Source organism: Nannospalax galili, unplaced genomic scaffold (assembly GCF_000622305.1).
Source record: "Nannospalax galili isolate Female #2095 unplaced genomic scaffold, S.galili_v1.0 scaffold65, whole genome shotgun sequence".
NCBI classification, from domain to species: Eukaryota; Metazoa; Chordata; class Mammalia; order Rodentia; family Spalacidae; genus Nannospalax; species Nannospalax galili.
In genome coordinates, this window is record NW_008353294.1 from 561,602 (window position 1) to 573,434 (window position 11,833).

An 11,833-nucleotide genomic window follows, 5' to 3' on the forward strand; every position below is an offset into this window, starting at 1 on the left:
AAGCATTGAACTGGGGAGAAAATAATTTACCTTTATTTTCTTTTTCTTTGTTATAGATTTAAATTAAAATGAAAACAAGTTCAAGAAAATTGCAATAGTAACCAAATACTATGGATTACTTGCTTTCAGACCATTTTCTTCTGGTGTGCTGGTCATTTTCCAGCTGAGCTTGTAAAGCTTTTTGTTCATTCTTTCCACATTTCTTTTGATGAAGTAATTTTTGTTAATGCTGAATATCTCCCTCAGAGTATCTGTGGTTCTCATTTTGTTACCCCCTGGAAACTCTCCATTTGCATTGTGAATCTTATACATATTCTTTCTCACTGAGTAACAGAAGCACAGTCTTTCCTGCGGCCTAAGTCTGTTGGTATTAAGTCTTCAGCATTACCGGCAGTGAAAATCATGGTGACAGTGATATTTCAGAGAATGCAATTCATTTTGCCGATTATTAGCACTCATCCATTTCTAGGACACACTGTCCTGTTGTCATCATCAGTTGTCATTCCTAGTTTGAAAGGAATGGAAATGCTATGTACAAAAGTCTAATAGTATTCACATCTTTACTTAGAGCAAATAAAAAGCATTCCGTATCTTTTGTTGCTGCTGTTGTTACTCTTGTGCATTAGCTTTGGCAGCTGGATTGGATGCATTAGAATAGAATTCGGTTGTTTGCTCTTGTAGCAAGATGCCACTGATTTCATGTAAACTTGACTTGTTTCTTTTTGATCAATTCAGCAAGATAAACTAAACTTCCCCACGCTGCCCTTTGCAGCTTCATTGCAAATGAATTAGGAGCTACTCTGGGAAAATAATGTCTAGACCTACTCTTATATTTGATTTCAGAGGAACATTCGTCTACTGTCTGGTGATACCACATTTCTGGTGAATGCTGCCTGTTTCATATCTAAGCCCTGTGAAGACATTGCGTGACAGATGTAGCCAGAAACTTCATTTCAGTGCAGAATCATCAAGCAGTACTAATACATTTGATTGCTTCAATTTTTTCAGATTTAAGATTGTTGACATATGTTCATGTCATGACTCCACTTATTTCCTGACCATTGTCATTCTGTTGAAGATAGTCTTTCCCGTTTCCCTGTCCCCATTGTTATACATTTAACTCCTCAGATTACAACTGCATCTTAGTTTCCTTTCTTGTGGCTATGATTACTCTGGCAAAAACAACTTGCAGGAGCAAGGTTTCTTCTTGTCAGCTCATAGTTCCTGGTTAGAGGATATAATTGAAGGTGGGGGGCGGGGTCACAACAGAAGGAGCTTGATGGAACTGGACATAGTACATCCGCAGTCATGAGCAGGAAATAGTGACTATAGCATCCTTGTGCTCAGCTTGCTCTTTCCTTTTCACTCGGTCCAGGGCCAGCCCATGAAATGGTGCTGCCCACATTCAAGATGGTTGTTCCCAACTCCCAATTAAGAAAAATCCCTCAAGGCATGCCCACAGGCCAACATAATCTAAACAATCCTTCATTGAGACTCCCTTTCCAGGTGATTCTACATCATGTCAACAATCAAAACTATCAAAAATTGTGCCTCTTAAAATAATAAAATGGTAATTTATGTTATTTATTCTCCATCCTTAGCCATTGTGCTAATCAGAATATGAATATTGATGAACACCAGTATGATTAATGTATCTACTGTGAACTTCAGAGAAATAAATGTCAGAGATGAGAGGGGTGAGCATACCAGGCAGGTACATTTTGTGAAGGCATCTTAGCAGTGAGTCTCTCTGCTTCTGACTTGGGGATTTAGAGTCTCATGTACTTCAGGATGAACACATTATAATGACCATGGCTCAGTAAAACAAACAAACAACAAACAAAAAACAACAGAAAGCTGAAAACAAAACAATGTACAAAAGACTGATTATAAACCACCTATTAATTTTGTCATGTTTCATAATCGATTGATGAGAAGAAGAGCCTTTTATTCACACCAGCCCATCGAGGCATAGCCCAAATTACTTGTTAGAATATCAATGTAAGAAATCAAATTATAGTCTGGAACTTGGTAGGTCAGCGTGATAGTTTGAATGAGAAATGTCCCCATAGGCTCAGGTGATTGAATACCTGGTCCCCAGTTAGTGAAGCTGTATATAGAGGTTATAGAACCTTAAGGAAATGAAGTCTTGCTAGAGGAAGTATGTCACTGGCTTTGAGAGTTTACATCCTCTCCCCACTCCGGTTTGCTTTCTTTTCTATGTGAGGTTGAAGGTGTGGTCTATCTGCTTCTGCTCCCAATACCATGCTGTCCCTGCCATTGTGGACTCTCTCCCTGGAACCATAATCCCCATAAATCTTTCTTCTTAAGCTGGCTCTGATCATGGTACTTTATCCCAGCAACAAAAAGCAACTTAAAAATATAGCTTATACAGTCAACATTAAAGCAAGAAGGCAGACAGGCATGGATATAAGTATGTGTATTTGAGATGCTCTAGAAGACTTTGTAAAGACATGAAGAGAATGCTCTTTTCCTGGGAGGAGGTGGAGACATAATTGTCATTTTGGAGCTCTTTTTTTTTTTTTTTGGTTCAACAATATATTTTCTTCTGGACTGGAGAGGTGACTCAGAGGTTAAGAGCACTGGTTACTCTCACAGAAGACCCGAGTTTGAATGCATTTCAGCACCCACATGGCAACTAACAACCATTTATAACTCCAGTTCCAGGGGAATCCAATGCCCTCTTCTGGCTCCTCCAGGCACTGCACAACATGGGTGCATTTATATCCTTGCAGGCATAAAACTCATACACACAAAAAAGGGTTTGAAAAATTTTAAAAAGTGTTTTTTATTTGCTTTGGACTTCTGACAGAGCATTCTTCTTAGCTATTTCTTGCTCATCTCAGTGGAGCGTATCTAGCCGCTCAACTAATTTAGCGCTATTTTGTTTCTGACTCTAACTTGGATGCCTGTAATAATGAGCTTCACTGGAAAACATCTGAAGACATAAGACCCAAATTATCAGATAAGTAGAAGTGGCCTTTTAAAACAGATTGCTTCTATTTTATTTATTTATTTATTTATTCAAGGGTGTGTGTGTGTGTGTGTGTGTGTGTGTGTGTGATCGCTCACAGACACTGGAAGATGGCATTGGATCCCCTCAAGCTGCAGTTTCAGGTGACCCTGAGGTGAACTACCGTATGTGGATGCTGGGAATTGATCTCTGGACATCTGGAAGAGCAGTGAATGCTCTGAACTGCTGAGCCGTTCCTCCAGCCCCAGCGATAACATTCTGGCAGTCACATCAATGATCCGCATGGTTGATCCTGAGACACTGACTCAAGGTAGACGTTAACGAGACCATCAATAATCCAAGGCGGTTTGAACCACTACCATGAACGTTCCCAATACTTGCCTTTGTTGTCTTTCCAGTATAGTACTGACACAGTTATAAGCATTCAGAAGACAGAAGACCAGACCTTTCTTGTTCCAAGTATGTCCATGTTGATAAGGAAGCTCCTTCTTTTTTTCACCATGCCACCCCTTGTTTTTGTGATTGGCTCTCTGAGTCTAGTGACAAAGGTGAGTCCTTAGAGATTCCTTGGTGCTGATGCTTTTGCACTAACTCTGGTCACAACACCACGTATTAGAGTCTTGTTTTATTTTTCATGATTTGGCATTTGCATCTCGTGATTACCAGACCATAATTTCCAGTACTGGATGCTGAAGACATTGCTTTTTTTAATCTTTATTTTTTGACAGAGTCTCCCAGAGCTCCAGGCAGCCTGGAACTCACTTTGTAGAAGAGGCCTCAATCTCACAATCTCACAGATATCTTCCTGCCTCTGCTTTCGGAGTGCTGGGATTAAAGGCATGTGCCGCCATGCCCACATAACATTGACTTTTTAAAAATAAGTGTTTGCAGTCATGTTTTACAGCCTTACTGTTGCCAGTCAACCTTTCAAAGCTTGAGCTTATTTCCAAGTGGCAAGGACAGTTGAGCAGCTGGTTTTATCCTTCTTCAGTCTTATATGCCCACCACAGTGCTTTTCCATTTCCTGTGTTAGTCCGTAAATCTATGTACTATAGGTAGGTACTTAGGCTAAAGACTATGAGAACTTGCCTTAACACCCATACTGCCCAGTCCTTATACATTCAGAATACCTATTGCATTGATATACCAGCTAGTCCTTTAACAGTGACAGCAGCTGACACAACTGATGGGGTATTAGTGAGGCAGAGTATGGTGGAAGCAGCTCTGCTTGCCCCTCTCTCAGTGTTACAGACAACAGAAAATGATGATATGGTGACACAGAAATTTCAAGTTATATATTAGAATATGATTTAAAATACTATTCATATAATTTCCTTAGGGAGATATTAATGATTAGGTGGTGGGTGACCTTAAAGCAAGAGGGGAAATGTGGAAAAGAGACACAGGTGGGAGTTGTTATGATTTGAATGTGGCTTGTCCTCTCTGAAATTTATGCTGATGCTTCACTGCCCATTATGAGGTGTTAAGAGACTGGAAACTTATTTAGACTGTGGTGTTTAGAGGTGAGATCTTGGAAGGTAAATATCACTAGCTAAGGAATTCACAATATGGCTCCTGTGATCGAATCCTGGAGGCTTTAGGAATAGAATGACCAGAGGATAGATACACATGTCCTGTGTCCTGCCTGATGAACTGTGCTACCTAAGGAATCTTCCATCAAGAAAGCTATCGCCAGATATAGCCCATTACCTTTGTACCTGAACTGTGATTCAAAATAAAACTCTCTTCTTTATAGCCTATGCAATGTATGGTAGGTATTGTATCATCAGCAACAGAAATGGGCTAACAGAGAGAGGGAGGAAATTCCACTTGTGTGAAATGATGATGAAAGCTAAACATCCGAGGAGACTACTTGAATGGACCCTCAATGGACAAACACAGCTGAACAAGGAGCAGAACTGGTGTTCATCTGAGTGTATATCTTTTGGAGTTTTCCAGAATTATTCTGCCTTAAATTGGATGTACCTTTTTTGTTTTCATGCTTTCCAACAAAACTCACTTCCAAACAGATAGACCTAAAGAAATTAAACAATAGGACCTCTAGAAATCTAAACAGTTACATTTATAGAAAAAAAAGGGTTGCACTTCTAGGTTTACTGGTTCTGTCTATACACACACACACACACACACACACACACACACAATCACAAGAAAAAGTCAGATCATGCTTGTGTCTCTTACTTGCTTGTTTGTTTACTATTTATTTATTTATTTATTATTTATTTGTTTGTATGAATGTTTATCCTGCACATATGTAAGTGCATCACATGTGTGCAATGCCTCTGGAATCCAGAAGAGGGCATTGTACCTCATGGAACTAGGGTTTTGGACAGCTGTTAGCCACCATGTGGTTGCTGGGAATTGAACTTGGGTCTCCTTTGAAAGCAACCAGTGCTCTTAAACTGCTGAGGCATCTCTCCAGCCACCACTTCCTTGCTTTAGACTATTGCTTTCTTTGCTTGAAGATAGAAGTACTATTTTATTTTTTAAAAGAGAATCCTTTCTTAAAAATATTCTATTTATTATTTTTATTTTATGTGTATGAGTGTATTGCCTGCATGTGTATAAGTGCACCCATGTCATGCAAATGACTGCAGAAGTCAGAAGAGGGCATCAAATCCCCTGGAACTGGAGTTATGTCGGCTGTTAGCCACCATGTAGGTGTTGGGACTTGAAACCAGTTCTTCTGTAAGAGCAGTCAGTGCTCTTAACTGCTGAGTCAACTCTCCAGCCTAGTAATACTATCTTAACTGTATTTTGAGAGTAAGGAAAAGATAGAATAAAGACTTAATTATTGAATAAAGTTTGTCTTCTCCCTTTCATTTACCAGAATGAATAGTGTACAATACTTTAAATGACAGATAATTGAAACAAAATTGCCATTCAGGACAATGTGTGTACTTAGAGATAACGAACTACATAGACCAATAATATATAGTCCATAGATTAATAGGATAGTTCAGGTACTCATATGGGAAGAATTCTAATTATGTTTTTCTAAATAAGGTGTCATTGTGGGATTATGAGAGCCATGCTAGTCTAGAAATGCTCCAAAATACAAAACTTGTGTCAATAGCTTTGGGAGAGGCAGTTTGATGTTCCTGACTGTGCAGCCCAAGCTTCCCTCAGAGACTTGTACTCAGGTGCAGCCAGAACCTTGATTTACACCGCAGAAAAAGATTTTCATGATGTGTCAGTGTTAAGTGAAGTTAGAATAAATCAGACAAAAGATAGTATACACTCAGACAGATTTGAGTGCTAGCAAAGAAATCTACTTGAGTGTTGTAACCATATATATATATGATTATTCGGCTTTTGGAGATTGCATTGTTCAAAAGATGTGCTTTACAACTCTATAACTTTAAAAATCAGTAAAGTTTAATAAGTAAGTAAGAACGATGAGTTGGTTTACTTACTGTCTACAGAATTTCTTTGGTAAGTGAAGTTACATGATGTACTATACAGACTTACAGATAAAAGGCGTCCTGGTAAGGTTAGAAGTCAAAGCTCAGCAGAGTTTAAGACATACTCATGTTTTGACCTTAGTCATGGCTCATTAGTTGTTTCAGTGTGCTTTCTTTATGTGTCTCTCAGATAAGGAAGTCTAGTTTTTGTGGAGGTGGTTTTCGTAGAGGTTTGGTCAGTTGTATCAAAATTTTTAATTCTCAAGCAGCAAGAAACATAAATCAGATTTTCTTTTCAATACCTTATTATTTTTCCCTTCTATCTTATCTTGCTGTCAACATAGTTATAAAATATAATAAGCATGAAATGCTGGTTTTAAAAAATCAGAATCCAGCTTCTAAAGACAAGTAATACACCAAAGGGAAAATAAGGAGAGCTGAATATCAGAGTAGGAGACATGAGTGACAGCGTGGTCTGCCCTGTGCGTGACTGGGGAAGCTGGTAACACAGGGCTAGGTTTGATGGCAATGTGGGTACAGCAAGTAGAGAGGATTTGGAACTGACTAGGCTGATTTGCCTGTCTTTCTCTTTCCCAGTATTACATATTTTTGTTTAATACTATTCAACATATTTAAAATATGTATTGAATTAGATAAATATATGATAGAAAAAAGAAATAAAATGAAAGGAAGAAAGTAGGAATAAATATAGGTATGCATTCACACATATGATAAAAAATGTTTAAAGTATATTTTGTGTTCTTAACACTGCTGTGATGTATCCAATTTTTAGTTGATAATTTAGTCTTTTCTGCCATTTAATAAGAACTCTGAATTGGCATTCAGACTTCTTAATGTAAAATATGAAATTTAATGATCATGGTTTATAATTTATTCAATTAATGTATATTTAATTTCCTCAAGCAGTTCAAAATATGAAACACTCAAACTTTGTAAGAAATCACTTAGGGCTCAATTCTAGTTCAGAATATCTTTTTAAAAAGATTGAAACAGTCAATCATTTTTTGGCCAGTCCAATGAAAAATTCAGAATTAGAAACAAGGAATGAAAAAGCCTGAAATTCTCTATATATTTCTGGTATCAGCTTTCATTTTGATTCTGACCTTGTGGAAGGTTCTTCTATCATCTCTGCTCTTCATAATGGAACTTCTTGTTTTAAAACTATTTCAGAGAGGAGATACATAATGCACTGCTTCAAATAGTTTTTGGAATGAAGGAGAACATGAATTATTAAGTAAATAACATCTAATGTTTATAGTCTGAAATAAAAAGTATTAAGGATCTAAGATAAAAATCGTTCTGTTCTGATTCTAATCCCTGAGATGAAATTTTCTGTTCTGTGATTCTATTCTCTCACTGACGTGAGCATTCCAAGGAGATTTCATGAGCATGAAAACTCTATGACTTATCGCCAAGCTCAGGGTATGTGTAAGAAACTCCCTGAGAAAATAGTAATAGAACTTTTCTAATTTTCTCCTCCTCTTTATGGAGTCAATTAAATTATTACTTGAATTTTATTGGAATATTAGTTTCTATTTCTGCTAACTGAGCATTTTAATCTATGTAAGTGACACTGAAAAATAGGTGACTCATTTTTACTACTCTTGAAAATAAGCAGTTGATACTTTCTTTTTCTTTTCTTTTTTTTTTTTCTGTCTTTTTGAAGCAGGATTTCCCTGTAGCCCCAGCTGTCCTGGAACTCACTATGTAGACCAGGCCTGCCTTGCGCTCAAGACATCTGCCTGCCTCTACCTCCGAGTGCTATACTTTCAACAATTAAATCTAGAAGGAAGGACTTTATTCTCTATAGTGTTCTCAAAAAGTTAATATCATAGGAATAAGTAACATAAAATATGAAATTACCTAGTAACTGTATTATTTACTTTAGAAAATCAGCCATATTTCTGACATAAGAGAATACATATACCTATATTTTTATCTGCATCTACATAGATATTTTATTTTACATATTTATACCTACCTTTTGTTCTGCTCATGATGATAGAGTCTTCAGGGTCTAAATTATCTTGCTTTTTTAATTTAAATTTTTAATTAATACATTAAAGCAAAAATTATATTAAAATTTAAGTGTTCATTATCATTCGGATAACATAATGCTTACATACACACACACACACACACACACACACACACACACACACACACACACAAATGTTTAAATAAGGCCAAACATTTATTTCTTCAAATATTTATCATTTCTTTATAGTATGAAGTTTTTGCCTAATTCTTTTGAAACAAGCAGCATAGTATTATCTATAGTCATTCATGAGTACAGTAATACACAAGAAATTCTCTTATCTAATTATAACTTAGTATCCACTGATGATCCTGCCACTTCCACCTGCTCTTTCACTCCCAGTCCATTGTAATCTCAGTGTCCATGAGATTAAATTTGTAGAGTTTATTCATGAATGAAACCATATATATGCTTTTCTTTCTTTGTCTAGTGTAGTTTGTTTAATGTAACAATCACCAGTTCAATGAATGTTGCTGCAAATAACAAGATTTCATTATTTTTATGGCTGAATATATTCCTAATAATCTTTTAAACTCTCTTTCCTCTGACACCATTCCATTGTCAAATTAATACCAGTTATGGATGGGAGAAAATTTCAGACTACAGCAATGGATAACAGAAAATAGCTACTCAGATCCCCCAATTGCCATGAATATATTTTACTCAATGAATAAGAAATTATGGCTGGAGAGGCCTTAGATCTTAGACAAAATCCCAAGTCTGTCACATTCCTAGACAAATGTAATTTCTTACTATGTGCAAAATATGGATCCTTATATGTACAGACAAGTATTCCAGTCATCAGTCATCAAAGAAGCTCCTTTTGCAACAGATGGAGACTATCATAAAGTTCCACAACTAGTCACAAACAGACATTACCTGCAAATTGTCCAAGCCTAAGTGGCACATCTACCATGCAACCTCTACACTTAAGGTTCATGGAACATAGAACAAGGGGTAAAGAGGATACAAATGCATTTCTCAATTCTCATCAATGAAGCTCCCTCATGCAACAGAGGGCCAGGAACACAAAAGGTCAGAAATGGCCAAAGCGTGGAGAGTAAGAGTCTGTAGAATGTGGCTCCTTGTCCAGGACTCTTATGTTTAACATCACCCAGCCAGGGCTCAGAGACCATTTTGGAAGAGGGGGAAGAAAGATTGAAAGAGCCAGGGAAGTGGTGCAGGACCATATGGACATAGAGTCCTATAAACTCCAGAGACCTTTCTCATATGAGCCTATAGCAATGGTGTCTGCATACGCAAGACCTATGCAAACTTAAGCAGACTAAACCCAGCACAGAACTGTGGAAATGGGCACCAAGCCCCAGTCTTAGTCAAAGAATTATTGGCAGCTGATCTTCTTAAATGGAGGGACTCAGGATAGGCTGCTTAGACTCCAGTGGATAAACTTGCACTGAGGGACATCTTGGGACACTAACTTGGCACAATAGGTCTTAACACAATGGCAGAATGCATGAATTCCAGTGGGGTGGGGGACTATGGGGGGGCTGCCAGTGGTAAAGGGGGTATAAAGATGATTAGGGTGTTTAAGATGTTCTGTATGAAATACATAACAATTTAATTAAAAAATTATAAAAAAAGTTTTAAAAATTATACCCTCTTTTATTATATTATAGAAGCATGGAACTAGGCATGATGGCCTGTAAGTTAAAGGTAAGTCTAGGCTACATAAAGCTGTACCTAAAATGCACATGATATACTTGAAATTCTTTTCTTATGAAATCCAGCATTGTGTGCAATGACTATACACCAATAAAAAGTAACAAAGTAAGTGTGAATGTGTTCCTTTCATTTTCAGACTTCTCAGTACTAGAAAATGGAATTTTGCCTACATAGGGAAACTTCAAGTTTCTTTTGTTGAAAATAATTATTTACAAATGCTTTTATTTTGTACATTCTGGGTTGCTATACATGTCGATCATTCATCCACAAAAATTATCAACATTGACCATACCTCCCCACTTTCTTAATTTCTTTTAAAGAAAATGTTGCATATCATGCCATTTCACCCAGAAATTATTCAGTGTGGACTTAACTATTAAGAATATTTTTTTAAAGGGGACTGGAGAGATCGCTCAGTGTTTAAGAGCATGACTGCTCTTGCAGAGCACCCAGGTTTAGTTCCCAACACCCACATGGCAGCTAACAACAACCACCCATAATTCCAGTTCCAGGGAATCTGGCATCCTCTTCTGGCCTCTGTGGACAATGCACAACATGGGTACACTTACATACATGTAGGCAAAACACTAAACACATAATAAATATTTGAAAAATAATCATTTATAAAAACAATGCATTGTATTATTACCTAAAAGTCTAGCTGGGTGTGGTGGTGCATGCCTTTAATCCCAGCACTTGGGAGGCAGAGGCAGATGGATCTCTGTGAGATCAAGGCCACCCTGGTCTACATAGTGAGTTCCAGGCCAGCTGGGGTTACAGGAAGACCATGTCTCAAAAAGCCAAAAAATAAAAAATAAAATCTATTAATAACTACCCACACTTATGTTAACCTCATTGTGTCAAAGTTGTTCTGTTACAGCAAATATGTTACAAATTGTGATCCAAATAAAGTCCACACATTGCTTGTCTTAGGACATTTTGATGCCTTAATTTGTTGGAAACATTGGGACATTTATCTTTGTAATATATCTTAAATTTGGTTTATTGCCTCCAATGGTTTAAATTATCTTATCTTGCTATTACCAGCAAAGCCTGCATGCTGGTAGTTAGCTCTAGAGGTTTAATTAGATTTAAGTTCAATTTGGGAAGGACCAACGATGTTTCATACGGCATCTTATGAGGAGTCACCTGGCATGATGTCTCACATTTAATGATATTTCAGGTGATGACTGGATACAGACAGAGCCAAGTAATTTCTCTTTCATAAGCGTCTGTGTCAAATTTCATTTAATGGTTATAGTGGATCATAATTTTCAAATATCCATTATTTCATTAGGTGCTATAAAATGGTAATTTTATAATTCTATCAATTCTTTTGCACTTAGTAGCTTGAATGCTTCAAAGAACAATTTTCACACACCAATTATTTTCTTATTTTGAATGAAGTTTATTTAGGAGAGACAGTATAAGTGATTGATTTGTTCCCTTTATTATTGTTTTCAAAATAATTAGTTTCTTTCTTAGAAATTTTCAATGGAGAACCATATGTTTCTTTGAGGGAAATGTAACATAATTTAGGAGATAAGTGATTGATTTGTTCCCTTTATTATTAAGTTTTCAAAATAATTAGTTTCTTTCTTAGAAACTTTCAATGGAGAACCATATGTTTCTTTGAGGGAAATGTAATATTTTGAATTCATAGTTCATAGA